Here is a 27,506-nt window from a genome sequence, read left to right as displayed (position 1 = left end):
TAAGTACACATTACGCGCGCACACACAATACACTTAATAAATTGAAAAGCTTCACCGAAAAGAGCGTCTGCATCCCTCCGCCGTACACAAAGCTGGGGAACCCAAATCAGCTGACACAGGGAGCCTCTGTTCGGGACAATCAGTCCTCCTGGCGTTGCGTCCAACCCAGAAGAGAGTTCCTAAACCAGCCCATCTAGGCCCCCAACTTTTATAGTATTTACTAACGCCCAGGAGTCTTTTCTAGAAAAAGACCCCCTCCTTTACAAATTGTGCAATCGGCGGTACCTTGTTCACCCTTCGAGACGTCTCCTCAGAACGGGCCAAGTTCCCAGGAGAGGACTCCAAGGTGAAGCTTGCATTCCTCCTTGTGTACAGGCGCATCCCCCTGTTGTTCTAACTGATAGCTCGTGGAATGTAAATAGCGCCCTTCGTACCAGGCAGATGGAGCGAAGTTGAGCAGAAAAACACCCCACCCTTCAGCTTGCCGAAGCTTGTGGAAAAACACAGAACAGTGCCTTACGCACCGAACCAGACTCGACAAAATGGAGTCGTGAACCAAAATGGAAGCGAAGGCCAATGAAAGCAGAGGCCAATGGTCCACACTCTGCACCACTGTTTACCTTGCACGTAGTGCTGCCGCATGCACGTAGTGTATGTAGCAATACATCTCCACCCTTGGACCATTTGGCCAACTTACAACTAAGTATATCCTATAAGCTGAAATGGCAATGCTCTTGGGCGAAACTGAGATAGAAGATTAGGCACACACTGAATACAACAACATAATGAAATTAAAATAACTGTTATGATAATGATTACACCAAAGATATAACGCAGTTGGCCTAAATTAGGCAGCCATCCAAAAGCCCAATCCCACCACCCCTTGTCAACATCTTGCTGCACCCCCTTCACCAACTTATGCAGGGCCTCTATGTGGGAGTTGATTGATATGGAGTGGTCGGATAAATTGAAGCAACATAATCCTTCAAAATCACTGCAGCCATGGTTGTGTTTAAGCAGTAAATAATCAATAGCAGCGCGATTCTGCAAAGCAGCTCTTCTAATTCCCTGTACATCTAATAACAGCTCAGCTAAGGCAGCTGATGTATAGTTAATATTCTTGACTACTAAACATGCAAGTTTATTAATAACTCTGGTATTATATACTGCAAGTCCTGGCACCCCTACGATAGAACTAGCTAAACTAACATATTCTGTTTTGGACAGCAATGACATTTCAGAATCACAGTCCGTAGGTAATTGAATAGTGTCTCTGGTATAGCGAGGGTGTAGAGCAGTATCCATGGGAAACATGAGAAAGCCTAAGCGTGACCAGGCACAAGGCCCTCCGGTTAGATTGGCTGGAATATAAGTAAAAGAAAGATTACCACAAGAAAAGAGCCAACCTTTAGGCAACTTAACATTTTGAATGTGGCTGGCAGCAGGCACCACATGTTGGCAAAACATTGAATTATTTACATTCAAACAGGTTAGGTCAGTCCGTGAGTGGCACAACGTCCGTTGTGCAGCAGTTAAGTTTTTGTCTCTTTTCTCCAATTTGAGCTGAGCACATTTACCTATTTTCATAGGATCACAGGTCAATGAATAGCACACATCCCCACTTGAGATGTTAAACGTGAGTATAGATGTCATGTTCCTCCACAACCGCCTGCCCACCTCCGGGCAATGACGGCAGTACTCATAGAGTGACAGATGGGAGCGAACGTCACTCACATCCACCATTCCATCCTGGTTTGTATTGTTAAAGATGTGTAATAATACAGCAGCAGGAGTGGGCACTGCCACTAGACAAGTGGTAATCAAATCTTGAACGCTTTGCATGTTACTCATACAGAAGTGAGATATATTCAGCACTTCATGCGCTAGATGAATCCAAACATTGTTCGGTTGATGCAGCAGCGTTGGCATCTGCGGCTGACGGTTGAATTTTTGGGCTATGAGCCCCTCCCGCTCCCCGGTGGAGTCTCCCGAACGGGCTCCATACACCACACTCATGGCACAGGCACTCCACAGGATGATCTGAAAAGAACAAAGGACAAAACACGTATTATCATTCTCGCAGATAGCATTTGTCAGCGGGAACATGTTCCCATTTGTCTTGACCAGGTCGCATAACTACCAGGACATTGTCTGGTCCAGTGGCGATGACATCAGCGGGTTGAGGAGGGTTATTTGGGGATTCAATCCACACTTTGGCCCCTGGGTTCTTGTCAGTAGATCCGAACCCTCCTTTGCCTCTCACAGTGAGAAGAGCTGGGGCGCTCCCCTTCTTAACAACACCTCCATAAACCGGCATAATGACAATTTGGGCAACGCGATCACCAGGTTGCACCACTAGGTCTGTGTCACCACTGTTCAAGAGAATGACTTTCAACTCGCCTTGGTAGTCTGCATCTATCACGCCTCCTAAAACTTGGATGCCCCTCAAGGCAAGCCCAGATCGAGGGGCGATCAGACCGTAATGCTCAGGGGGAATCTGAATTCCCACCCCAGTTTCAATCAGAGTGATGTCTCTAGGTTTCAATCGATGCATGTGTAAAGCATGTAAGTCAAGTCCTGCAGATTCTGGTGTAGCTCGATATGGGGCCAAAGCTCCTGGAGCTGTTTCCCAATACACAATGGTATTGCTCGTTGTAAACGGATTAATCTGTAAAGCAGGTGTGAGCATTCTCATGAGAGGTGTCTCAGCATTCGTAAGGGGTCGGTTGCTCAAAATTTGCAAAGCATCATACAAATTATCCCTCCACCCCTTCAGTGTCCCATCATTCAGTTTACGCAATTGTTCTTTCAGCAACCCATTCATTCTCTCAATCAGTCCCGCTGCTTGTGGGTAGTAAGGTATGTGAAAAATCCACTCAATATTGCGTTGTGCACAATAGTCCTGCACTAGTCTGCCCTTGAAGTGGCTGGCGTTATCACTTTGAATCTGGAGTGGAACTCCATAGTACAGAATCAACAGATCTAGTGTTTTCAGGGTGCTCTGCTGAGTTGCGCGCTTGCAGGGAAAGGCTATGAGATAACCAGAGTAAGTGTCTACCACGGTGCAGGCATACTGACACCCTCTGCTCACTGGCATTGGTCCAATGTAATCAATCTGCCAAATCTGTCCTGGCAATTTACCTCTACCTAGCTGGCCTCTCACCACCTGTGGGACCGGTCTGTGCTGTGCATGCTGACAAATGGAACATTCAATGATCGCTGTTTTAATCAAATCTAGGGGAAGATGCATCCCTCTAATCTCAGCCCACCTGTGAGTAGCCTTTTCTCCAAGATGTCCGCATTTCTGGTGTGCCCATTTAGCCATTCCCACCAAATCAGAACTCTGCGCCTCCACTTCAGCCTCTTGAATCTTGGCTCGATCGTCTGCAAGACAATTGAACCATCGGTCTAATGAATCAGTTGGACAGTGAGCGTCCACATGATAGACAGTCACGGTGCTTTGAGGTAACATTTCCCAGATCTCCTGCCATAACTCCTTCCCCCATACCTCTTTGTTATGGATTTTGTACTGATGTGCATGCCACGTGGGAAGCCAAGTAGCTAACCCATTGGCGGTAGACAAGGAATCTGTATAAATGTGACATTTTCCGGGTAGCTCCTGTTTTAAAGCCTGATACACGGCATAAAGCTCTGCATACTGGCTACTTTTTCCCTGTCCTGTAGTTGTCAAAAGCTTCTTGGTAACAGGATTATAGGACACTGCCTTCCAGTGCCTTTTCGCTCCAACATATTTTGCTGAACCATCTGTGAACCACACATGTTTTTTGTCATCTGCAGACAAGTCTGCAAACGGCTGGCCCCACCCTACTGGGGATTCACACACTGGAGGTACATCATGCAACATTTCGGAATTCTCCACTGGAGCCTGCGCTACCTGCTCATGCAAAACAGCGGTCCCTTTTGGACCCGCTCGTGCCCTGTCCTGGACATACCATTTCCATTTTATAATGCTGGCTTCTTGCGCATGTCCAATTCTATGAGTTTTTGGGGAACTCATCACCCACTGCATGATGGGAATTTCAGGCCTTAAAATCACATTGTGTCCCAGTGTAATTTGCTCAGTATCAACCAGGGCCCAATAGCAGGCCAGCAGCTGCTTCTCAAAGGGAGTATACCGCTCTCCTGCCTCAGGTAACTTCTTTGTCCAAAATCCCAGGGGCACCCTCTTTCTTCCTTGTTTTTGCCATAAACTCCAATTGGCATACTGCCCCTGGACTGTCACATTCAACTCAATGTCTCCCTCTCGAATCGGCCACAAATCCAAAGCATGCTGAATGGCGTCTTTCGCCAATTCAAACGCGCGTTGCTCCTGCTCTCCCCATTCAAACGCATTTTTCTTTCGTGTAACTTTGTACAATGGGGCCAAAATTTGAGACAAATGGGGTATATGTTGTCTCCAATACCCGAATAGTCCAATAAAACTCTGGGCTTCCTTCCGATTTCGCGGTACTGCGAATTCCTTAATCTTTTGTTTCACTTTTGGCAACACTTCTCTGTGTCCCTGATTCCACTGAATGCCCAAAAATTTCACGCTCTGAGACGGTCCCTGCACTTTCTCGGGGTTAATCTCCCACCCTTGATTCTGCAAATGTTCCACCACCCTGTCTAGCTGAATTTGCACCTGTTCTTGCGTCTCTCCCTGCATCATCACGTCATCTATATAGTGGGAAATTTGCACTCCAGGAACCACGGGTACTTCATCCAAATGCTCTGCCACCAGCCGGTGGCAGATAGTGGGGCTATGTAAATACCCCATGGGTAATCTACAGAAGGTGTACTGACGCCCCGCCCATTGGAATGCCAGCTGAGGCTGGCTCTCAGTAGCTATTGGTATCGTAAAGAAGGCATTGGCAATGTCAATGGTTGCATACCAAGTCCCACTGTGTTTCTGTATGTTCTCAATCAAGGTAATGGTGTCTGGGACCGCTGCAGTCAGAGGAGGTGTATGTTTATTCAATTGGCGATAATCAATGCAAATCCTCCAACTGTTATCACTTTTACGAACAGGCCAGAGGGCATTATTCCACGCAGTGGTGATGGGAACTATTACCCCGGCCTCTAGTAAATCATGTATAGTCTGGCTAATCTCCTCATGTCCTCCCGGTATTCTGTACTGTTTCATTTGAATCACTTTAGTAGCTTGGGGAAGTGTTACCGGAGGAATCTTCAACAGCCCCACCCTTGCGGCGGCTATTGATATAAATCTTTTGGAACCAAATTGATAACATCCATCTTCCAAATGTAGGGTCATCCCTTTCAAAATGTCAATTCCAATAATGTATTCGGGAATGGGCACAATCAGGACAGTGTATTCTCTCTTTGGAAGTGCCCCTATTTTCATGGGAACCACTATCTGCACTGCCGGGGTTTCTTTTCCGCCCAATCCCGTAATGGTAAAGTACTGTCCCCTGAATTTTCTTGGATTGCCATGAATCAAGGTGGCCTCCACTCCGGTGTCAACGAGGGCTCGAACTTTTTGAACATTTCCACGTTTCCAATAAATTTCTACTTTGACATGAGGTCTGTTATCTTTGCGAGCCCATCCCTGCACCGGAGTTTGGCCTGTTTCCTAATCTATTTTCACTCTGCGCACATCAGAGTCTGCCCAAGCCAAATCTGGATACAGTTTGCGGTAATTCTCAGGGAACTCCTCCTCCCTGTCTCTGCTTCGCAACCTCTCTGAGCTTACCAGCTCCCTCTCCCACTCTCTTCCTCGAGTTTTCCCAGAACCTGTCAGTTCCCGGTCTCTCTCCCTGCTCCGGGTTCCCTCTGCGCTTCGGTGCTCTTCCTCCCAATTTCCGTCCTCTGGGGATCTCTCTCTACTGTGGGGTTTTCTCCCTCTCTCCCCCTTTTCACTCTCACGCTCCTCCCCTCCTGCTTTTCTCTGGTTCACCACTTTGTTATCCTTCTTGTTCCCTTTCCTACTCCCCTCCTTTTTATCCAAACCGCGTTTGCGGTACATTTCCCACATGTCCTTGGTGCTTATCCCATCAATTTCATTCCTGGTCACCCCATCTCGCATCAAGGCCTGAAACATGTCTCGCCTTGTCACCCGGTTGTTATCAGTACGATTCTCAGACCGTGAATTCCTCTCTGGCTTAGCCCATTCTCCTAAATCACTTAACTCACGCACCGCTTCTACCACCTGAGACAATGGGTTACCTGTCTGATTAATTAACAAAGTCATGATGACATGCTTATATGCAGGAGGAGCAGCCCTAATCAGCCGGTTTCGCACAGACACACTTAAAATTCCATTCATCAAATCATGGGCATTACCCATAAAGATAGCTGTTTTCATCCCTTCTTCCTTCAATCTTTGTACTGCATCTCTCAAAGTATACCAAGGTTTATCATTAGGCGGCCAGTCTGACTCTGTCGGATACTTCTGAGCACACCCTTGCGACGCTAGCTCTAACAAATTGGTCATGGGACCATTCCCTGGATAGGTTCTAAACTCATTTTGAATAACCGGGTCTGTACTTAACATACAAAGCCTCGGGGCGTCGCCGTGATCCAATTGGACCCCCTGGCCCCCCATATCGTGCACCCGCACCAACCACGTAAGCAATGTTTCCCCAGACCTCTGTCGAAATCTGTCTATCACATCACTTAGTTCTTGCTGTGTATAATCCTCCAGGGCATCCAACATCACCCCTCCAGGATTAGCTGGGCTATGCTGTAACTTTCGCCGATATATGGGCTGCGCACGGACAACATTCCTGCGCTCTGTCTTCTCCTGTCTAACATCTTGGCAGTCATCGCCCCCGGACCCATCTGAAAAATCAGATGTATCCCAGATGTTTCCATCCCAAAATTCAGGGTCAAAGGCTAATCCTGCCTGAGAGATAGCTAAATGCACCTTCTTTTTATTAACTTTCCCTCTTCGTTTCTTGTGTTTATATTTAGCTACGCTAACAGCCGTTCTCTCTGCAACCAGTTGGTACATTTCCAACTTATCACTTAATAATTTATTTTGACAAGCTAGCATGGTAGAGGAATTTCGGGCTTCCACTAACTCCTTCTCCAGCTGCTCGTGATCTTTTTGTAACTGTAAACATTTTTCATACAACTTTCGGTACGCAGAAAGCAAGATCCAGCCTCGCCTCCCCAACGCACAAACCTCCCTTCCCTTGTCAATCGAAACTTTCCGTAAACAAATGAGAAGATCTTCAGGTTCCACATTTAACATACACGCATTCCAATTTTCACACAAACCAGCACAACGTGACCATTCCTGAGCTAATAGTTTATACGGAGCGATTTCCCACCCCGGTATCTCTATGTCTGGATTTGCTACCTGAGAACCTGCTTTTGAGCTCGCTTTGATCTTATTAAGCATTTTCCCTTTTTTTTTTTTTTTCGAATCCTGCCGACTACGCCAATTTGTGCTGCTTTACTCTTCAGAATATCAAAACTATGCACTTCAGGATATTTTAAGGCACAATGTAAAGCAATCACTCTCAAACACCTTCGTAAGTAGAATAATCAAGTTTATTTAAGGGGCAAGTTCTCAGCTAGCAAAACTAAACCACACTAATATATATATATATACATCAGGAGAATAACATGAGAATAATAATAAAGATATAAGCACTCTGTGAATAATTGCAAGAGTAAGGCCCATATTTATACTTTTTGACGCTAAACTGCGCTAACGCAGTTTAGCGTCAAAAATTTTAGCGCCGTCTAACGCCATTCCGAAGCGCCATGCGGGCGCCGTATTTATGGAATGGCGTTAGCCGGCGCAAGCAGACCGGCGCTGCCTGGTGTGCGTGGCAAAAAACCACGTAGACCAGGCAGCGCCGGCGTAGGGGGAAAATGGCGCTAGGGCGTCTTAAAATGGTGCAAGTCGGGTTGACGCTAAAAAATCGTCTAAACCCGATTTGCGCCATATTTTTTCGACGCCCATCCCCCATCAACATGACTCCTATCATTGTAAAGATAGGAGTCATGCCCCCTTGCCCAATGGCCATGCCCAGGGGACTTCTGTCCCCTGGGCATGGTCATTGGGCATAGTGGCATGTAGGGGGGCACAAATCAGGCCCCCCTATGCCACAAAAAAAAAAAAAAAAAATACTTACCTGAACTTACCTTAATGTCCATGGGATGGGTCCCTCCGTCCTTGGGTGTCCTCCTGGGGTGGGCAAGGGTGGCAGGGGGGGTCCCTGGGGGCAGGGGAGGGCACTCTGGGCTCATTTTGAGCCCACTTGTCCCTTAACGCCATCCCTGACCCAGGCGTTAAAAAGCGGCGCAAATGCGCCGTTTTTGGCCACGCCCACTCCCGGGCGTCTCTTTTGCCCGGGAGTATAAATACCACGTAAAGGCCTGGGAGTCATTTTTTAAGACGGGAACGCCTCCCTTGCATATCATTAACGCAAGGAAGGGGTTCACGCTAAAAAATGACGCACACTCCGGGCACTTTGGCGCCCGAAGCGTCTAACGCCATAGTATAAATATGGCGTTAGTTGGCGTTGGTTTTGCGTCGAATTTGCGTCTAAAAAAACGACGCAAATTCGGCGCAAACGGAGTATAAATATGCCCCTAAGTGCATATAATACGAGCACACACAATATACCTCAATGCTCAATAGCATGAAAATTACTGCAAGAGTAAGTGCATATTACGCGCGCACACACAATATACTTCAATGCTCAATAGCACGAAAATGACTGCAAGAATAAGTACACATTACGCGCGCACACACAATACACTTAATAAATTGAAAAGCTTCACCGAAAAGAGCGTCTGCATCCCTCCGCCGTACACAAAGCTGGGGAACCCAAATCAGCTGACACAGGGAGCCTCTGTTCGGGACAATCAGTCCTCCTGGCGTTGCGTCCAACCCAGAAGAGAGTTCCTAAACCAGCCCATCTAGGCCCCCAACTTTTATAGTATTTACTAACGCCCAGGAGTCTTTTCTAGAAAAAGACCCCCTCCTTTACAAATTGTGCAATCGGCGGTACCTTGTTCACCCTTCGAGACGTCTCCTCAGAACGGGCCAAGTTCCCAGGAGAGGACTCCAAGGTGAAGCTTGCATTCCTCCTTGTGTACAGGCGCATCCCCCTGTTGTTCTAACTGATAGCTCGTGGAATGTAAATAGCGCCCTTCGTACCAGGCAGATGGAGCGAAGTTGAGCAGAAAAACACCCCACCCTTCAGCTTGCCGAAGCTTGTGGAAAAACACAGAACAGTGCCTTACGCACCGAACCAGACTCGACAAAATGGAGTCGTGAACCAAAATGGAAGCGAAGGCCAATGAAAGCAGAGGCCAATGGTCCACACTCTGCACCACTGTTTACCTTGCACGTAGTGCTGCCGCATGCACGTAGTGTATGTAGCAATACAAGAGGTCAACCAGTCTGTGAGGAGAGCTGGACCCATCCACAGGATGAAGCAGTGTGTCCTCTAAAGGCCTGGGCCCTGAGGAGCTGGAGGACAGGAGGGACAAGAGGAAACTTAAGTTACAACTTGCCAAACTACAGCTTGGGGCAGAAGAAAGGAAACAAACTTTAGAGGAAAAAAGACTTGCCATGGAGCAGGCGGAGAAGAAAAAAGAGACTGGCCATGGAGGAGGAGGAGGAGAAGAAGACAAAAGAGACTAGCCATGGAAGAGAGGAAACTCATGTTGGCACATGAACTGAATTTTAGGGAGCTGGACATGAAAGTCAAGCAAGTGGAGTTCAGCAGCAATGGTGGCAGTGAATCAGCAGCATCTAATGAAGAGGTGAAAGTCCACCTACCCAAAGACCTGGTGCCCGGTTATGGGGTGGGGTATGACATAGATACATGGTTTTCAACCCTGAGGGTAGATAAAGTTCCAGAGGAATACTAGCAGGGGGTATCTTGTGGAGGTGTATGCGGACGGGTGAGGGGGACACACCCCTTACACTGAAGGTTGAGGACCACACCAAGTATGACCCCATGAGGTCCATTTTTCTATCCAAATTCAGGTTTACCCCTGAGGCAAATAGTCAGAGGTTCAGAGACAACCACAAACTATCAAACTAGTCTTGGGTGGACTTTGTCGATTAAGCCAGAAAGGCACTGAATGGCTGGGTGAGGGGTAGCAAGACCAATTATTTTAATGGGCTGTACAGCCTAATTCTGAGAGAACACATGCTCAAAACCTGTTTTCCAGAGCTGCTCCAACACATGGTTGATGGCAAGCTGACTGACCCCAGGAAGGCTGCTGAAGATGCGGACCTCTGATCCAGCCCAAGGGTAATCAAAAAGGCATCTGGGGGATTCCCAGAAGGTTTGTCAGTGTTCCCACCAAAAGGAAGATGGGAGATAAAAGGAAGGAGTCACCTCAAGGCTCCAAAAATAGTTCTTAAGGAAAAGGATCCTAATCCCATTATGGCCACCTGAAGAGAGGCTTCTCTGACAAGAATCACAATAAATCTAACCCTAAATGCTATGAGTGTCATGAATAAGGGCACCACAAAGGTGATTCCAAGTCTTCCAAGAGGGCTCAACCTCCAAATGGAGGTAAATCCCCAGATTTGACGAGTGAAGTGGTTGGGAAGGAGATGGCCCCAGTTAGTGGGGGGGAAGTCAGTGATCTTACCCTAGTGTTCCTTGGTGGTGAGGAGATGGAGCCCAAAGTCCACTTGCCTTCTAATACTGAAATGTACAGACAGTGGGCTACCATCAATGGGAAGAAGGTGAAGCTCTGAGGGTACAGGAGCCAGTATGACTACGGTAAGATGTCATCTGATGTCCTCATAGCAAGTGATTCTCAATACATTTCACCAGGTTATAGTACCAGACATCTGGAGAAGCAACTACCCTGTGGCTCTAGATCCCTTTTATTTGGGTGGAGCCTTCTAAAAGTCACTGTGAGCCATGCCATGCCTGTAAATTGTCTACAATAAATGACCTGGAGCACGCTGCCTGGGCACACAGAGAATGTTGGAGTTGCCTGGGGGTCTTTATGACCAGGGCTGCCCAGAAAAGGGGTCAAGGAGGTGTAGAGCCTAGAACAATGGCCCAGACAGCTTCCAAGAGAGGTAAGGGCAGGGGGAGGGAGAACCAGTCCCTATTTTTCTCCCAGAGGAGGTGGATAGGGTGCTGTAGGAGGCTGTCCCAAAGTGCAGTGAGGAGGACACTGCCTGCCTGGGTGCCCTGCCTGAGCTTCCTTGATGGCAAACCGAAAGGGGGCCCACCAGGGAGGAATTCTGTGAGGCACAGAAAGAGTGTCCAGGCAGCTGGTGACACCTTTGGGGATTACCACATCTATTTGAAGAATGACCTTCTATACAGAAAGCCCAAGACACATATGCATGGGTCACAAGGGCACTAGTTGTTCCCCAGTGCTACAGGACCTTCCTACTAGGGCTGGCTCAAGACCTTTGCCAGGCTCATCCCCCACTTTTATATGGCCCAGGTTGATATTGTCCTCAGATACATTATGCAGGACTTGCTTTACCTGACAAGCCAGTGGATAAAAGCTGAAAGCCCCTCTTCAAGCCATCCGATACCTTTGAGAAAGGAAGCTGCGCTTGCAGTATCCAAGGCTCTCAGAGTGATTTTTACCAGAGTGGGTTTCTGCAAAGAAGTGGTGTCTGACAGGGGTACCAACTTTATGTCTGCGTATATGCAATCAATGCGGAAGGAGTGAGGAGTTCCCTTTAAGTTATCCACACCCTCACACCTATGAATCAATGGGCTTGTTGTGAGGTTCAACAGGACCCTGAAGGAGAAGATTAGGGGCCTGTCTGAACCTCTGAAGAGGAATTGATACATCCTGTTGCCATGTCTACTTGTTGCTTTCATGTAGGTACCAAAGGGGGGTATGGATTCGGCCCCTTTGAGCTTCTGTACGGTCACCCTGTAAGGGGGCCTCTCAGTCAGGTTAAGGAGTGTTGGAAGCAAGTTCCAAAGAAGCCTCCCCAGGATGTGGTTAGTTACATGCCAATCCTCTGAAACCAAATGGGCAAGTTCTGGAAGAAGGCTACTGAGAAAAAGAAGGCAGGCCAGGAGGTGATAAAGCAGTGGTACGACCAGAAAGCTACCCCAGTGGATTTCTAGCCTGGGCAAAAATTGTGGGTGATTGAGCTAGTGGATTGGGCCCTCCAAGTCCATTTTAACTGGGCCTTATGAGATAGTTGAGAGGTAGGGGGATGCCATCTACTTGGTGGACCTCAAGAACCCCAGACACCCCCTTCGGGTTCCCATCTCAACCGTTTTTGAGAGGGCTGAGGTCACCAAGCTGTTGGTGACAGATGATGAGGAGGAAGAGGAGAGTGAACGTCTCCCTAACCTCCTGTCAACAAAATAGAAATATGGGTCAGTAGAGGGTGTGAATCTCTCCCCTACCCTGAACGCAAAGCAGCAGAGGGACTGTTGCTACTTGTTGGGGAAGTTAACCTCTCTGTTTTCTCTCACTTCTGGGCTTATACATTTGTGTACCAATGACATTGATACCAGAGAGTCGCCATGTATAAAAAAGATTTACAGACTGTCTGACAAAATGCGGTCCAGCGTCAAAGAAAAGTCCTTAAAATGCTGGAGTTGGTATTGACTGAGCCCTTCAGTAGCCTATGGTTCAGCTCTGTGGGGCTGTTGCCAAAAGCTGCCCCACTGGGTGCTGCCCCAGAACTCTAGTTCTGTGTGTACTATAGGGGGCGATACTCAGTCATTAAGACTGATGCTCAGCCCATACCAAGAGCTGATGAGCTCATTGATCGGTTAGGGGCTGCTAAGTTCATGAGCACTATTGATCTGACCTCAGGCTACTGGCAGATTGCCCTAACTGAAGCGGCTAAGGATATGTCAGCCTTCTCCACTCCACAGGGCCACTTACAGTTTACAGTGATTCCCTTTGAGTAAAAAAGTGCACCTTTCACCTTCCAGAAGCTGGTAAAAGAGGTACTGTCTGGTATTGAGGCCTTCATTGCTGCCTATTTGGATGACATCAGTAGCAGGTGGGAGGACTACCTTTTCCACCTCCAGGATGTGCATCAGGCTCTACAAAAGATAGGCCTGACTATCAAGGTCAGTAAGTGCCAGATAGAGTAGGTGTCTGTTTTATACTTGGGACACCTGGTGGACGGGGGAACAATGCAGCCTCTCCATGCCAAAATTGAGACCACTCTGTCCTGGGAGCTCCCAAAAACATGAACTGAAGCGAGGGCTTTCTTGGGCCTTACAGGTTATCCCAGGAGGTTTGTCAAAGGATATGGCACCATTGGTGTCCCCTTGACTGAGCTGACTTCCAAGAAGCAGCCAAGAAAGTTGATCTTGGTGGAGACTTGCCAGAAAGCCTTTGACTCCCTAAAATAGGCCCTGTGTACAGCTTCTGGGCTCAAGGCCCCTGACTTTTCAAATAATTTGTAGTACAAATAGATGCTTCAGAGCACAGCACTGGGCAGTACTTTCACAGCTTAATTATGAGGCCCTAGACCAACCTGTAGCATTTCATCTCTAGGAGGTGACATCCTAGGGAACAGAGGTGGAGTGCAATTGAGAGAGAAGCCTTTGATGTGGTCTGGGCACTGAATAGGCTGAGACCATACCTGTTTGGGACTCACTTCAAGGTTCAGACAGACCACAAGCCCCTGACGTGGCTAATGCAAATAAGGTGTGAGAATCCACAATTGTTGAGGTGGACCATCTACCTACAGGGAATGGACTTTACGATGGAACAAAGAGCTGGGTCAGACGACATCAGCGATGATGGTCTATCCATGTTCTTCTGCCTCAGTGATGAGAACTCCCAGGAGGTTTGGTACTTCTCCCTACTTTCAGCTGGGGGAGGACGTGTTAGATCTGTCAGCCTTAGGATGGTCCTCCTCTAAACCTTTGCCTGCTTGCCTCCATATTGTCTGAATGTTTGCTCTGCTGGCCTTAGGACTCTGTGTACTTTGCAACTGCTAAAGGTCTTGTACTCACTCCTCTAAACATTGTTATTGGCAAATACCTGGTTGGCATATTTAATTTATTTATAAGCCCCTTATAGAGTGGATACCATCTACCCAAGGATATACATTAAATGCTGCCAGTGGCTACCCACTTAACTAGCACTTTAAAACATGTCTCAGGTCTGCCATCACAGCCTGACAGCAAAGTCCCACTTCCATGTCAGCTTGGCAGTTAAGCCCCCACCAAGTCTTACACACCCCTTTTATTGCTTATAAGTCACTCCTAAGATAGGCACTAGGTAGCCCATAGGGCAGGGTGCTGTTTAATTAAAAGATAGGATATGTACTTTTAGTTTTACATGTCCAAGTAGTGAAAAACTTCCAAATTTGTTTTTTCTTTACTGTGAGGCCTACCCCTCCCATAGGATAACACTGGAGATTTCATATTAGAATTAATAGGTTGTAATTCCTAAACCAGAGGTGGTAGATATGTTATGTTTGGTGTCAATGAAAATGAAATGATAAACCCTCTTTAATGGTAAAGTTGGATTTATTATTACAAGTTTGAAAATGTCTTTTTTAGCAAACTGGCATTTTCCTGTTCTTAGCCCTCTATCCCTGCAGCCTTCCTTAGACCACATGACTGGGTGTATGTGAAAGTTGAGACATTGTGAATTCACCCCAGACAATCACACAATAATGGGATTAGCAGAGCCTGAATGGGCCATTAACTGACTTGATGGGGCAGAGAAGAGCAGACCTCATTTGTACCTTGCTGGGCTATGCTGCTACCCTATAGGCATAAGAACCCTCTATTCTTAATGCAGCCAGCTAGGAGGCAGGAAAGGGAAGGCAGGAAACTCCTGGAACTTCAAGAACCCTTCTGGAAACGTCTCCCAACTTCGAGGAGCAGGACACCAGAGTATAACTATACCACTCTCAGACCAAATCTTCAGTTTACTACTAGACCTGCTGAAGGACTCTCAGAGGACTGCCCGCTGCTGTAACCTGCTGTAAATTCTGCCAGACTGATACTGTCATCGGAAGGATTGCTTTGCTATCTAGAGCCTGCCTTGAACCATCAGAGGTGAGCCTTGCTGTAGCACCCTGCATCTTCACCTGCCCTTAGGCCTTCCAGTATTGACTCCAAGGGCTAGTTTCTGATGGCCTTCTGTTCAGAGCTACAGGGACAGAACATGCTTCCACCATCTTGAACTTTTACCTCGGCCCAGAGTGAGTGTTGAACCCAAAGAGAGCTCTATCCACTCCTGGATCCTCTTTTGTGGTGCTGAAGGTACCCATGTGGCCATTTTTTAAAACGAAGGATTTGCTATTTTGAATCTTAAACTTTAAAAATTCATAACTCCGATATTACTATTTGGATTTTTATGGGTTGGTGTCAAAAAATGTATTACAATTTACTCTATTTTCCTAAATTGATTTGGAATTTTTATTGTATTGTGTTTTCACTGTTTTGCTGTTGGTGTGTTGTAAAAATACTTAACAAATTGCCTCTAAGTTTGGCCTGACTCTTTTTTGTGCAAGCTACAAAGGGTTAAGCACTGGTTAAATTAGAGACATTTTGTGGTTCCCCCTGTGGCTATTTTTTGTCCAGGGCTTCACCTCCCTCACACCCCATTCACCCAACTACCAAATTTCTCACTTGGATCTTCTGGTAACTAGTAACCAATGTAGGGCCCTCAAGGCAGGGAAGTTGCAGGCTTGTGGCTTTAATGTAGGAATAGTCTGGCAGCAGAGTTCTGAATTAATTGTAGTCTTTTCATAGTTGACAAAGGTAATTCATGGCAGAGGCCATTGGTGTAATCGAGTTTAGCAAGATAGTGGCTTTAACCGTGTGGCGAAATGCCAGGTGGAGGAAGATGAGTTGAAGAGTTTCCATAGTAAAAAAGTTTGATATTGCTAACGTATCCACTTGGACATTCAATGATAGCTTGAAGTCAATGGCAATTGCAAGTTTTCTTACTTCATTCGATACTTTAATAGTTGGTCTAAGATGATCAGGGGAGGCGCAGAGTGGGTCATCCTTTTTCTAATCGTAACATGTGGGTATTTCAATTTGGATGCATTCAGTGCGAGATGGCTTCATGTCACCCACTGTTCAATAGCTCAGAGTCAAGTGAAGATTTTTGAGTTCCAATGTACTAGGAGCTTTACAATTTGCAAACTATTTGTGTGTCAGTTATGTAATCATACTATGTAAGCTGAAATCATTTGAACATTGCTGTGAATGACTTAATGTAGATGTTTTAAAGCCTGGGTGTGATGATGGAGTCTTGAGGGACCCCGGCTTTTGTGACAAATGGTTTGTATGAGAAGGGGGAATATGGATGACGTTGTGGCTATTTTAAAGGTATGAAGTGATCCATTAGAAAGCAGTCCTCTCTATATAAGTCTTTGGGTTAGAGTGTCACGAAGAACTGTTTTGATGTCAGCCGGCAGTCTAAGAGAAGTAGGACAGCAACCCCATTCCATCCTATATTGTTTCAAAGGTCATCCCAAATGGCGATGAAGGCATATTCTGTGTGTCTTCCTGGATTTAATCCTGTTTGGAAGTTGGAAAGTATGGAGTTATCTTTAATGAACTGTGACATCTGGATGAATGCTGTTCTTTCTTTCAGGTCGGCCTAGTAATCAGCCTCTAGTCGTTTGGGTCATATGACTCGAGGTTCCTTGTCATTAATAAAGAGTGTCTGTATCCCTTTTTTACATCTTCTGGAAAGACTCCTATTGTTAAAGAATTATTAATGATTATTCTGACTGGGGTGGCAGTAGAGGTAGTTAAAAGAATGTTCTTCTAGATTTGTGGAGAAAAAGGGCCATGACGGCAGCTGGCTGGCCTGCTTGATTTGAAAAGATCCACAAATTCATTTTCTGATAGTTGTTTGAAGGAATGCAGATGCTGGGTTAGCCTACTCTTGGAGAGGATTGTTGGAAAGGGGTTGATGTTGGTGGTTTTCCTTTGTTTTAAATAAGAATGCAACATATATTCTTTAGTTGTGTAACGATTTGCTGGTTTGTCAGTACATTCATGAGAAATAGGATGAGTTCCTTCTATGCACTTAGGTTTACAAAATTCAGTTAAAGTTTTATAGGATTCTTTATTTGAAAATTTAGGGGCCTATTTACACAGAAGTGGCGTGGTGCTGCACCAAAATTGGCAGCGTCGCGCTGTGTCACTTCTGAAATGCAGGGATGCTGCATATTTACACAAATACAGCATACTCCAGTGTTTCCCCTAGCACTGGTGCTAAATTTAGCTGCCAGTGTCAAAGCAGGCACCCTTGCTCCATTGTGCGAGGGCACCTGCATTGCAGGGAATGATTGTTTATGTGCAGGAAAGTGTCCCTTCCTGAACATAAAAACAAAACAATGGAGATTTGTTACATCTATGTGTGCTGAAGAATGCAGCACACATAGAAGTGGCAAATCATCATTATTGCATGATTGTTTATGTGCAGGAAGTAACGCCTTCTTGCACATAAAGAATCATTCATAAAATTTTTCTCTTTCAGCAGCAGACATAGCAAAAGCAAAAATGAGGAGAAATAAAAGTATTTCTCCTCGTAGAGTCATGGTATTGCATCCCTAGGGTGACGCTAGTTTTTGGTGCTGCCAACATTTACAAATTCTAGCAAACCTGGGGCAGCATCAAGAGCAATGGGTGTTGTGGTGAAACACTCACAGCAACAGTCATTCCACGTTCCGGAGGGGCCCACATATACAAAGCGGCGTTAAGCCACAAAAAGTGCCTTAGTGCCACCTTGCAAATATGGCACAGTGCACAGCGCCACCAGAGCGTCACAAACAGTGATGCTTTGTTGATGCTAGGGGCATGTAAATATTCCCCTCAATCATTTGAATTCTGTTTGAATAGTACATTTTTTTTTGCTCTTTTGATAGTTCACTTGTATTTTCTGTCAAGTTTGTGTAGGTGAATGTTATTAGTTTTGAGCCAGATGCAATGAAGCTTTGCATTTTATTTTTTAATCTTTTTTAGTTCCGATTTCATCCTATGTGTTTGTTTTTTGTCCTCTTTTGTTGTTTTTAGTGTTATTAATATACCACAATCTTCTTGGAGCCACTCCGTTTTTGAACTATATGTATTGTGTCTAGATCTGTGTTGGTGTTAGTTGTATTTCTAAGTATTCAAAGCTGAGTTTATTCCGAAGTTGAAATGTGGTTGCCTGAAAGGTGGCCTTAAATGTATCAAGTTGTAGTGTTTTGTGTTGGACAGCTAACAGATGGTGGGCTGGCCTTGCAACTGGAATATTCCTTTAAAGGTAACTAGTTCTGCATTTGCAATAATGACATTGGATGTTTCTAGCAATATGTGTTGGTGTGTGGATGATTTGATTTAGGTTCAGAGTTTCCAGGCTAATGATGACAGTTCTTGTATGCAATGTGTGTTGGTGTGTGGATGATTTGATTTAGGTTCAGATTTTCCAGGCTAATGATGACAGTTCTTGGATGAGGCATGTTAGGTTTGTCACACAGAGGATGTATAGATTGGAATGTATAGATGTCATAGGGTTCGTAATTGTCTCTAAAAGTGTGCCTGGGGATATTGCATTGCGAGGTAGTGGTTTGTAAATAAGGAGGACGTTACAGGAGGAGCTTGGTGTACGGTTGCATCTGGTGTTGAGTGCCGCATAGTCTTGCATAGAAATGTTGTCAGCTTTGGTGAGACTTATTGTTTGGTTGAATATAACAGCTAGAGTACAAGAAAAAATAAATGAGCTACAACTAGTAACCACCGTTGTCCACAATAATAAACAGAACAACTCACAAATAATTTTAACAAAGATACACAAAATGGTATTTATTACATATGTATGTACAACAAACACTGAACAACATAGTCAGAATTATATATATATATATATATATATATATATACATATTCACAAGGAAAGACTGGCTCTAAATTTCTTCAAAATAATACCTACACATATATATATATACAGTCGATAGACAAACACAAAGAGTCACACAAGACTAGACAGGAAAGATAGTAAACGCACAACAATAAACAAAGAAATGAAATTTGAATTTACAAAAAATACAGTGAAATAAACACTAAATATACACTTTCTTTTTCTAGAACTTAAATGATATTCATAATAGAACCGTGTTAGAATTCAAATCTTAACTGCGTCTCCGTCTCACTGATTCATAAACAAAAACAAGATTTTTTAAAAATATTTTAACACTATAAATTCGTAATCCATCCAAACAACTGAAGGAACCATGCCTATAAGGCCGCCTTCTCTGTTGCCTCATTGATTTTGCATGACAGTTTGATAGCCTGGAGGAATAGCTTCATACAATACTTAAACAATTTCATCTCCCAACTATGATTCAGTTATGAAGAGTTAGTCAGGTTGTGTGTCAGTGAGTAGGCCATATATGTGGTGTTTATTTTTAGAAAGTGTTGAAGCACTTGTTAGTGGGCAGTCTAGAGACTGTGTTTTGGTGGTGTTGTGACCTTGTTTTCTAGAGGAGTGAATAGTCTTATTTGAACTTGTAGCAGGTATACAATAAGGGTGATTATTAACTGTACCAGGATAGCAGTAGTGTTGTTTGTCTATATTATAATCCTCATTAGCAGGCATATAAGGCATTTTGTTGGTTTTGTGTGTGCAGGAAGTGGAGATGGTGGTTGACAGTGAGTTGGTGGGCTATGTTGATTTTGTAGAGTAGACTTGCTATGTAATAGGTAAGGAGATGCTAAGCTTTGACGAGTGATGTGTTCTTTGTTTCTTTTGCATATGTTGAGGGGGAAGGGTGTATGGCTTAGGGGTGGTGGTGGAGCATGTGATTCATGTTTTAAGGCTCCAAACTGTGCAATGAATGGAGGTGGGTAAATGATTGTTGATATGTTGGGGTGTTTATGCTAGGTGTTGGTAACAATAAAACATGTGATTGCTAACGTTGACTTAAGATGTGGATTATTTGTGTAGTCATAATGGTGAAAGTGGGTGTTTGTTTCTACTTTGTGGCAGAATGTAGTATGAAATTGTGAGTGTGTGCTTGTAATTTTTGATTTTGTGGAGAAGTGAGATGAGATATTGATGTAGAGAGTTTGTATGAAAGATCTGGATGAAAAGTACTATTGGTGAGTGGAAGCTGAATGATAAAGGAGGTGATGTGGGGGTGATGTGTTGGAGGCGAGTGTATGTGATATGTGCAATGGGATAGACAGGGCTTATAAGTGTTTTTGTATTAGAGTTAGCAGCAGCAAGGCAGCAAGAGGTAATATATGTGGTAGAGTGTAAGGATTGCTTGGTTGTGCGTTTTTGCTAAAAAGAAGAGGAGGGTGTTGATGGATTATAGGAGACAGGGTTGAGTATAGGGTTGCTGGTGATGAATTGCAGTCTGTTAGGAGTACGTACAGGGTAGGACTGGTATTTTGTATGAAGAGGGAGTGTGTGTTTTCAAGGGACTAAGGTTGTTTACAATTTAGGTGTGTGTTGTGTTGGTGATCTATGGATTTGATGGTGGTGTGGTACAGGGCGGTGGTTTATGTGAGAGAGAAGGTTCCATTGTATGGTATTAGAGGTAGAAGGGTGTATAATTGTGGATTGTGGGGTTTTTCAGTGGTTGTTGCAACACCGAAATGTGGATAGAGCCTGATTATTGCAAATGAAAATGTGAATTTACTGAGATGGTGTTATGTTTGTTTGAGGATGTGGATAGCTAAAGATGTCTGGCAAATGGAGAAAAGAGCAATATCTCTGGCCCTAGTACTGACCTGGCCTGAACAGGCCGAAACAAGCAACTGCCCTTGTCTGCTCTGCCCTTAGCCTTAACGCCCAGGCTGAGAGATGCTGAGTCCCATGTTTAAATAGCCCTTGTGATCAGTTGACCTTTGCCCTATCAGAACCCTAGGCATACCAAGCAATTAGAAGCATAACCCTAATCTTACCCACTCAAGACTCGAGCCCTAAGCCCTATGTCCAATACAAACCCTAGCCCGAAAAACCAATCACATCCCTAGCCCTGTCAGACAATCAGAAAACTAACCCAAAAGCTCTAGGACCAATACAAATCCTAACCTTAGTCACCAGTAAGATCGCAAATATAACAACCAGTAAGAAGCCTATTTAATTAGCATGTGACCTTAAAAAATAAAAGCCTGTGTGGGTCTGAGAGAAGGGGTCAGGCCTGCTCAGATGCCTGTGGGCCTATTACTACAGCACAAACTGGTGTGCATGGAACCAGGAAGTGCTAATGAAGCCAGAAACTCCTTGGATACAGAAAGGCTCAATACACACTTTGTAGTTTCTCTTCAACCCTGCTGCTGCAAGTGTGTTTCACTAATAGGCCTGAATTAAGCACTACTTTTAAAGAAGAAGTTTGTGCGTTCAAAGCTTGCACATGAGAACTTGCACTTTATTTGAACTGCTGACAAGAACATCACATTCCTATTTCTTTCCTTTCCCTATTCATATTGTTAGTTGACCAGTGTCATGGTCATAAATGTATATATTTTGGTGACACAAATGCTCTATGGTAAAAATGTCATGAATAGAAAAAGTGTTAAAAACAGGCTTTTATCCGGTTGATCCGTGTTGAATGGCAGAAAGGTTTCTCCATCACAAACGTATAGTGTATAATGAGATGGTAATACTGCGGACGAGATATCCATCACATTTTCCTCCGCGAAGACTTAAATCAAGCTGTTGATTCTCAGACTTACTTTGAGATTTATTTCCTTATTTTTATTTAGCTAAAAGTTCTACAGGATTTCATGAACATCTCTTTATCTGAAGTTCTTTATATGCTTTCACATCAAATGTTTAAGCTCTTTAGTGGTTGTGACTAAATTTGAACTCAGGCTTCATCTTGATTAGAATAGGGACTAGATTACATGGAACATGCTTCATGATATGTTCTGTAACTTTCTTGATTTACTCTATGCTGAATAAAGATTGAGATAACTAAATCTTGAAATGAAATCTTTAAATTAAAACTGAAACTGTCATTGTTGACTACCATTATATTTACATGATTTTTTACTAATAATAAATTGTTGATTTGCAGTTCTTGGCTACTTCTAATCCACTCCAAATGGTCTACACCACTTGGGCTTGTCGGGTGCTGGAGCATCAAACCCAAGTAAATCTATATTCAGTAAGGTTTGGAGTATCTCTATAGTCCCCAGCTTCACATTTAAATCTCAAATCTAAAGCCACTAAAATGCTGCTTTTAACGGACTAAACATTTTTCTAGCCACAGACGAGTGCGAAATATACTTTCTTAGGGATTTATTTTGCCTTTTTAGCATGTAAAGAGGGGGATACCTTCTAGTAACTGTAGCACAGTGTAGGGGAAAACCAGGAGAGAAATGTAAACAGTCATGAGTAGAAGAAAACAGTGGTTAAAAGGTACAAATTGTGCAGAAACCAAGAGACAGATTTAAACATTCAGGGGTAGTGGAGAAGAGCAGTTTTAGTCTTTCAAACTACACAGCACAAATTCTGTATTCTTTCCAACTTCCTTTGTCTTTGCTCACTTGGCTGTTTAGGGCTTTGAGAAGCTGCAGCTACAAAATTGAAGTGGCTGTTGTTAGACCTGACAGCCTTAGGGTAGACACCCCTAACTAAGTGCCTGCTTCCCTCCACTTTTTAGAAACTGTTTTTGCTGGTTTTATGACTCTGCACACTTTACCACTGCTAATCAGTGCTAAAGTGCATATGCTCTCTCCCTTTAAACATCGTAACATTGTATCATACCCAATTGGGCAGTTTAATTTACTTATAAGTCCCTATTAGAGTGCACTATATGTGCCCAGGGCATGTAGATTAAGTGCTACTAGTGGGCTGCAGCACTGATTGTGCCACCCACTAAAGTAGTCCCTTAACCTTGTCTCAGGCCTGCCATTGCAAGGCCTGTTTGTGCAGTTTCACTGCCAATTTGACTTGGCATTTAAAAGTACTTGCCAAGCCTAAAACTCCCCTTTTTCTACATACAAGGCACCCCTAAGGTATGCCCTACGTAACACATAGGGCAGGGTGCTGTGTAGGCAAAAGGCAGGAGATGTACTTGTGTGGTTAACATGTCCTGGTAGCGTAAAACTCCTAAATTTGTTTTTACACTGCTGTGAGGCCTGCTCCCTTCATAGGCTAACATTGGGGCTGCCCTCATACATTGTTTGAGTGGTAGCTGCAGATCTGAAAGGAGTAGCAAGGTTATATTTAGTATGGCCAGAATGGTGATACAACATCGTGCTGACCGGTGAAGTTGGATTTAATATTACTATTTAGAAATGCCACTTTTAGAAAGTGAGCATTTCTCTGCACTTAAATCTTTCTGTGCCTTACAATCCACTTCTGGCTGGGTTTAGTTGACAGCTCCTTGTGCATTCACTCAGACACACCCCAAACACAGGACACTCAGCCTCTCTTGCATACATCTGCATTTTGAATGGGTCTTGGCTGGGAGGGTGGATGACGTGACACTTACATGTCAAAGACAGTGGCCTGCCCTCACACAAAGGTCTGCCACACCCCCTACTGAGACCCAGGCAAACAGGATTGAACTGAAAGGCGACATTGTGCACTTCTAAGCCACTCTTTGAAGTCTCCCCCACTTCAAAGACACATTTGGATATTTTAACAGAGCCTCTGCCCTATCAACTCGCACACTTCCTGGAGAAGAAACTTGAACCAGAACCTGCATTCTGCCAAGAAGATCTGCCTAGCTGCCCAAAGGACTCACCTGTCTGCTTTCTGTGAAGAACTGCTGGCTTGCTGTTGCCCTGCTGCCTATCTGCTCTCTGGCTGTGGTGAAGAAGTGCTCTCCAAGGGCTTGGATAGAGCTTGCCTCCTGTTCCCGGAAGTCTCAGGAACAAAAAGATTTCATCTCTTTAAGAAGGACTCCTTGTGTGGGGAAATTCAACGCACAGCCTGCCAGAAACAGCGCACAGCCTGCACCGCAGTGAAAGGTTTTACCGCACACCGGAACTGAATGACGTAGCCCAGCTTCGCATTGAGAGCACGGACCACTGGATTGACACCCAGCCGAGCCGGAATGACGTAGCCCGACTTCCAGAGAGGAATCGATGCAGCGCCTGCTGTGTGGTAGAACATTTGACGCAAATCCCACCGAATCGACGCAGCTCCTGTGACTTCGTCCTGCCAGGGCAGGAAATCCACACATCGTCCCTGGGGCATCCGAAAACCCCACAGCTCAAAGAGGATCCATGACCGAGCACTGGAAATCGATGCAACGCTGTCCCTGTTTGAAAACTAAACAATGCATCGCTGTGTGCGGCCCGAGAAATCAAAGCACCACTGTTTTGTTTCCACGCATCTCCTCCTCTGTGGTTCTTTGCAGAGATTTTGCACGCAAACGAGGTAATTTGTGCTTGAAAGAGACTTTGCTTGCTTTTAAAAGACTTAAGACACTTTGGCCCTCATTACAACCCTGGCGGTAGGTGTTAAAGCAGTGGTAATACCGCCAACAAGCCGGCAGGAAAAAAATTGAATCATGACCATGGCGGAAACTGGCAACATAGACAGCCACTTTAACAATCCGACCGCCATGGCCGTAGAAACAAACACCGCCAACAGACAGGCGGAACACAAGGCTCCGCCCACTGTACTACAACACGCCTATCCGCCACCTTTTCCGGGGTGGTACCAACAACATCGAAAGCACAGCAGAAAAGGGACTTGGAACGGAAACCACTCAGCTTTCGACACTTTACGAATAACCAGGATGCCCTGGAGCCCGAATTACAGGTCCTGCCCATGCTGGTGGACCTCCTCTTGTATCAGGAGCAGCAAAGACTCCGCCGACGACCACGGTGAGTACTGCACCTAGCACACAGGGGAGGGGGGGGAGAAAAGAGAGTGACACACACACGCAACACCCCCATCTCCACTCTCACCCATAACCCCATACACACAAATACATGCAGCAACATTACATATACACCCTGTCACCCCCTGAAGGAACGCAAGGACAAAAGGAAATTATTGTAATGAGTGTAATCAATTAAATATCAGATAGGCCAAAATCAAAAATCAGTATATACAAATATGTACACCAGCTACTCAAGTCCGGATATTAATTAAATCATTGTCCATGGATCAGTGTCCCAAAATGCATGGGCGAAGCCTACACAAGATACCTGACTCAAAATGGAGAGAACACTGCAGGGGCATCAGATGGAAAATAAACAGGCACCTCAGGGGGAGAAGGGGCACCTCAGCCGGATGAACGGACTACGCCACTGCTCCACGAGTGTTGGTTTGCCCACTTCTTTATCCTGGGGAGTGCAAAGCCACAGTTTCTCAAGTCTTCCCAGTAAGTGGGTTGCCCACTGCTTTATCCTGGGGAGTTCAGTCTCTCAAGTGGATGCCTTTGTCCACTGGTTTTGGAGGGGGCTTTGTGCCCAGAGTACTTCATCCTGCCAAGGACTGAGGTAGTGGATGCCTTTCTCCACTGGTTCTGGAGGGGGCTTTGTGCCCAGAGTGCTTCATCCTGCTAAGGACTGGGGTAGTGGATGTGAATCTCCACTGTTTCTGGAGGGGGCTTTGTGCCCAGAGTGCTTCATCTTGCCAAGGACTGGGGTAGTGGATGTGAATCTCCACTGGTTCTGGAGGGGGCTTCGTGCCCACAGTGCTTCACATGCAGTGTGGCAGGTCCCATTCCCTCACCTGGGTGTATGTGCCACAAGATTGCCTGGGAACAGGTAGCATGATACTCCATGGAGGCAGAGACACACTCTACCCTGCTGTGACTTCGCCTGGCACCTGTTGGTGTAAACAGTGCTGGGAGTCATGCCTCATGAACGCTGGGCAGGGTCCAGGATGTCTCGTGCAGCCTCAGACGGCTGCCCACTGGGGATGATAGCCATGTCAGCTGTGGTGGCACTGTCTGAGAACATTGCGGGGCAGGTGGCGGTGGTTGCGGCGGTGTCTGTGGTGGAGGTGCTGGCGGTGGTGCATGTGTCTGCACCTGTTGAGGGACACAGCAGGACATCTCCTGCAGCCTTGGATGGCTGCCTACTGGGGATGATTCTGGGGACTGTTGGTGAGCCAGCTGACGTGCAGGTGGCAGTGCTGTTGGCGGTGCTGGTGGCGGTGCAGGTGGTGGTGTCCACAGCCGTACAGGTTGCTGTTCTGGTTGACAGAAGGGGGTGACTCTGGTCCCTCAGCTGGAGCCTCCGTGCCTTGTCCTGACCTGCTCTTCGGCTTGTGTCCCTTCCCCACCTTTGATGTCGGTGCTGGTGCCTTGCCACTGTCCCCTTATGGCTTGGAGGAGCCCTTGCTTGCTGGTAGGTGCAGCTTCTCCCTCCAGCATATGGGCATCTTCTTCACCTTGGCAGGTGGCGGAATGGTCTGCTCCTTGGCCTCCCTAGATGGCACACTGGCAGCCCTGATGGGTGGCACCAGCAATGTGACCGGACTTGCTGAGACCACTGTTCTGGAAGATTTGGTGGCTGAGGTGCTGGGATGGGACCTGGACAGCCTGGCCCTAGGGTAACAATGGGGAGGGGGGCAGGTCTACGGAAGAGGTCAATGTTAGCCATGAAAGGTTTCTTAGGCACACTGGGACAGGAAAATGGAGTGGGTTTGGGAGTGGAGGAAGAGGTAGTGGTTGTAGGAGATGTACGTTTGCTGAATTTGGGTGAAGGTGCATGGGCCGGAGGCTGTTGTGAGGTGGATGAATGCTTGGTGGGTGTCTGCCTGCGTTTGTGTAGTTTGGGAGGATGGCTTCAGTGGGTGTTGCAACACCGAAATGTGGATAGAGCCTGATTATTGCAAATGAAAATGTGAATTTACTGAGATGGTGTTATGTTTGTTTGAGGATGTGGATAGCTAAAGATGTCTGGCAAATGGAGAAAAGAGCAATATCTCTGGCCCTAGTACTGACCTGGCCTGAACAGGCCGAAACAAGCAACTGCCCTTGTCTGCTCTGCCCTTAGCCTTAACGCCCAGGCTGAGACATGCTGAGTCCCATGTTTAAATAGCCCTTGTGATCAGTTGACCTTTGCCCTATCAGAACCCTAGGCATACCAAGCAATTAGAAGCATAACCCTAATCTTACCCACTCAAGACTCGAGCCCTAAGCCCTATGTCCAATACAAACCCTAGCCCGAAAAACCAATCACATCCCTAGCCCTGTCAGACAATCAGAAAACTAACCCAAAAGCTCTAGGACCAATACAAATCCTAACCTTAGTCACCAGTAAGATCGCAAATATAACAACCAATAAGAAGCCTATTTAATTAGCATGTGACCTTAAAAAATAAAAGCCTGTGTGGGTCTGAGAGAAGGGGTCAGGCCTGCTCAGATGCCTGTGGGCCTATTACTACAGCACAAACTGGTGTGCATGGAACCAGGAAGTGCTAATGAAGCCAGAAACTCCTTGGATACAGAAAGGCTCAATACACACTTTGTAGTTTCTCTTCAACCCTGCTGCTGCAAGTGTGTTTCACTAATAGGCCTGAATTAAGCACTACTTTTAAAGAAGAAGTTTGTGCGTTCAAAGCTTGCACATGAGAACTTGCACTTTATTTGAACTGCTGACAAGAACATCACATTCCTCTTTCTTTCCTTTCCCTATTCATATTGTTAGTTGACCAGT

The sequence above is a fragment of the Pleurodeles waltl genome, chromosome 7, assembly GCF_031143425.1.
Source record: "Pleurodeles waltl isolate 20211129_DDA chromosome 7, aPleWal1.hap1.20221129, whole genome shotgun sequence".
Taxonomy (NCBI): domain Eukaryota; kingdom Metazoa; phylum Chordata; class Amphibia; order Caudata; family Salamandridae; genus Pleurodeles; species Pleurodeles waltl.
Note: the sequence above shows the minus strand (reverse complement) of the source record.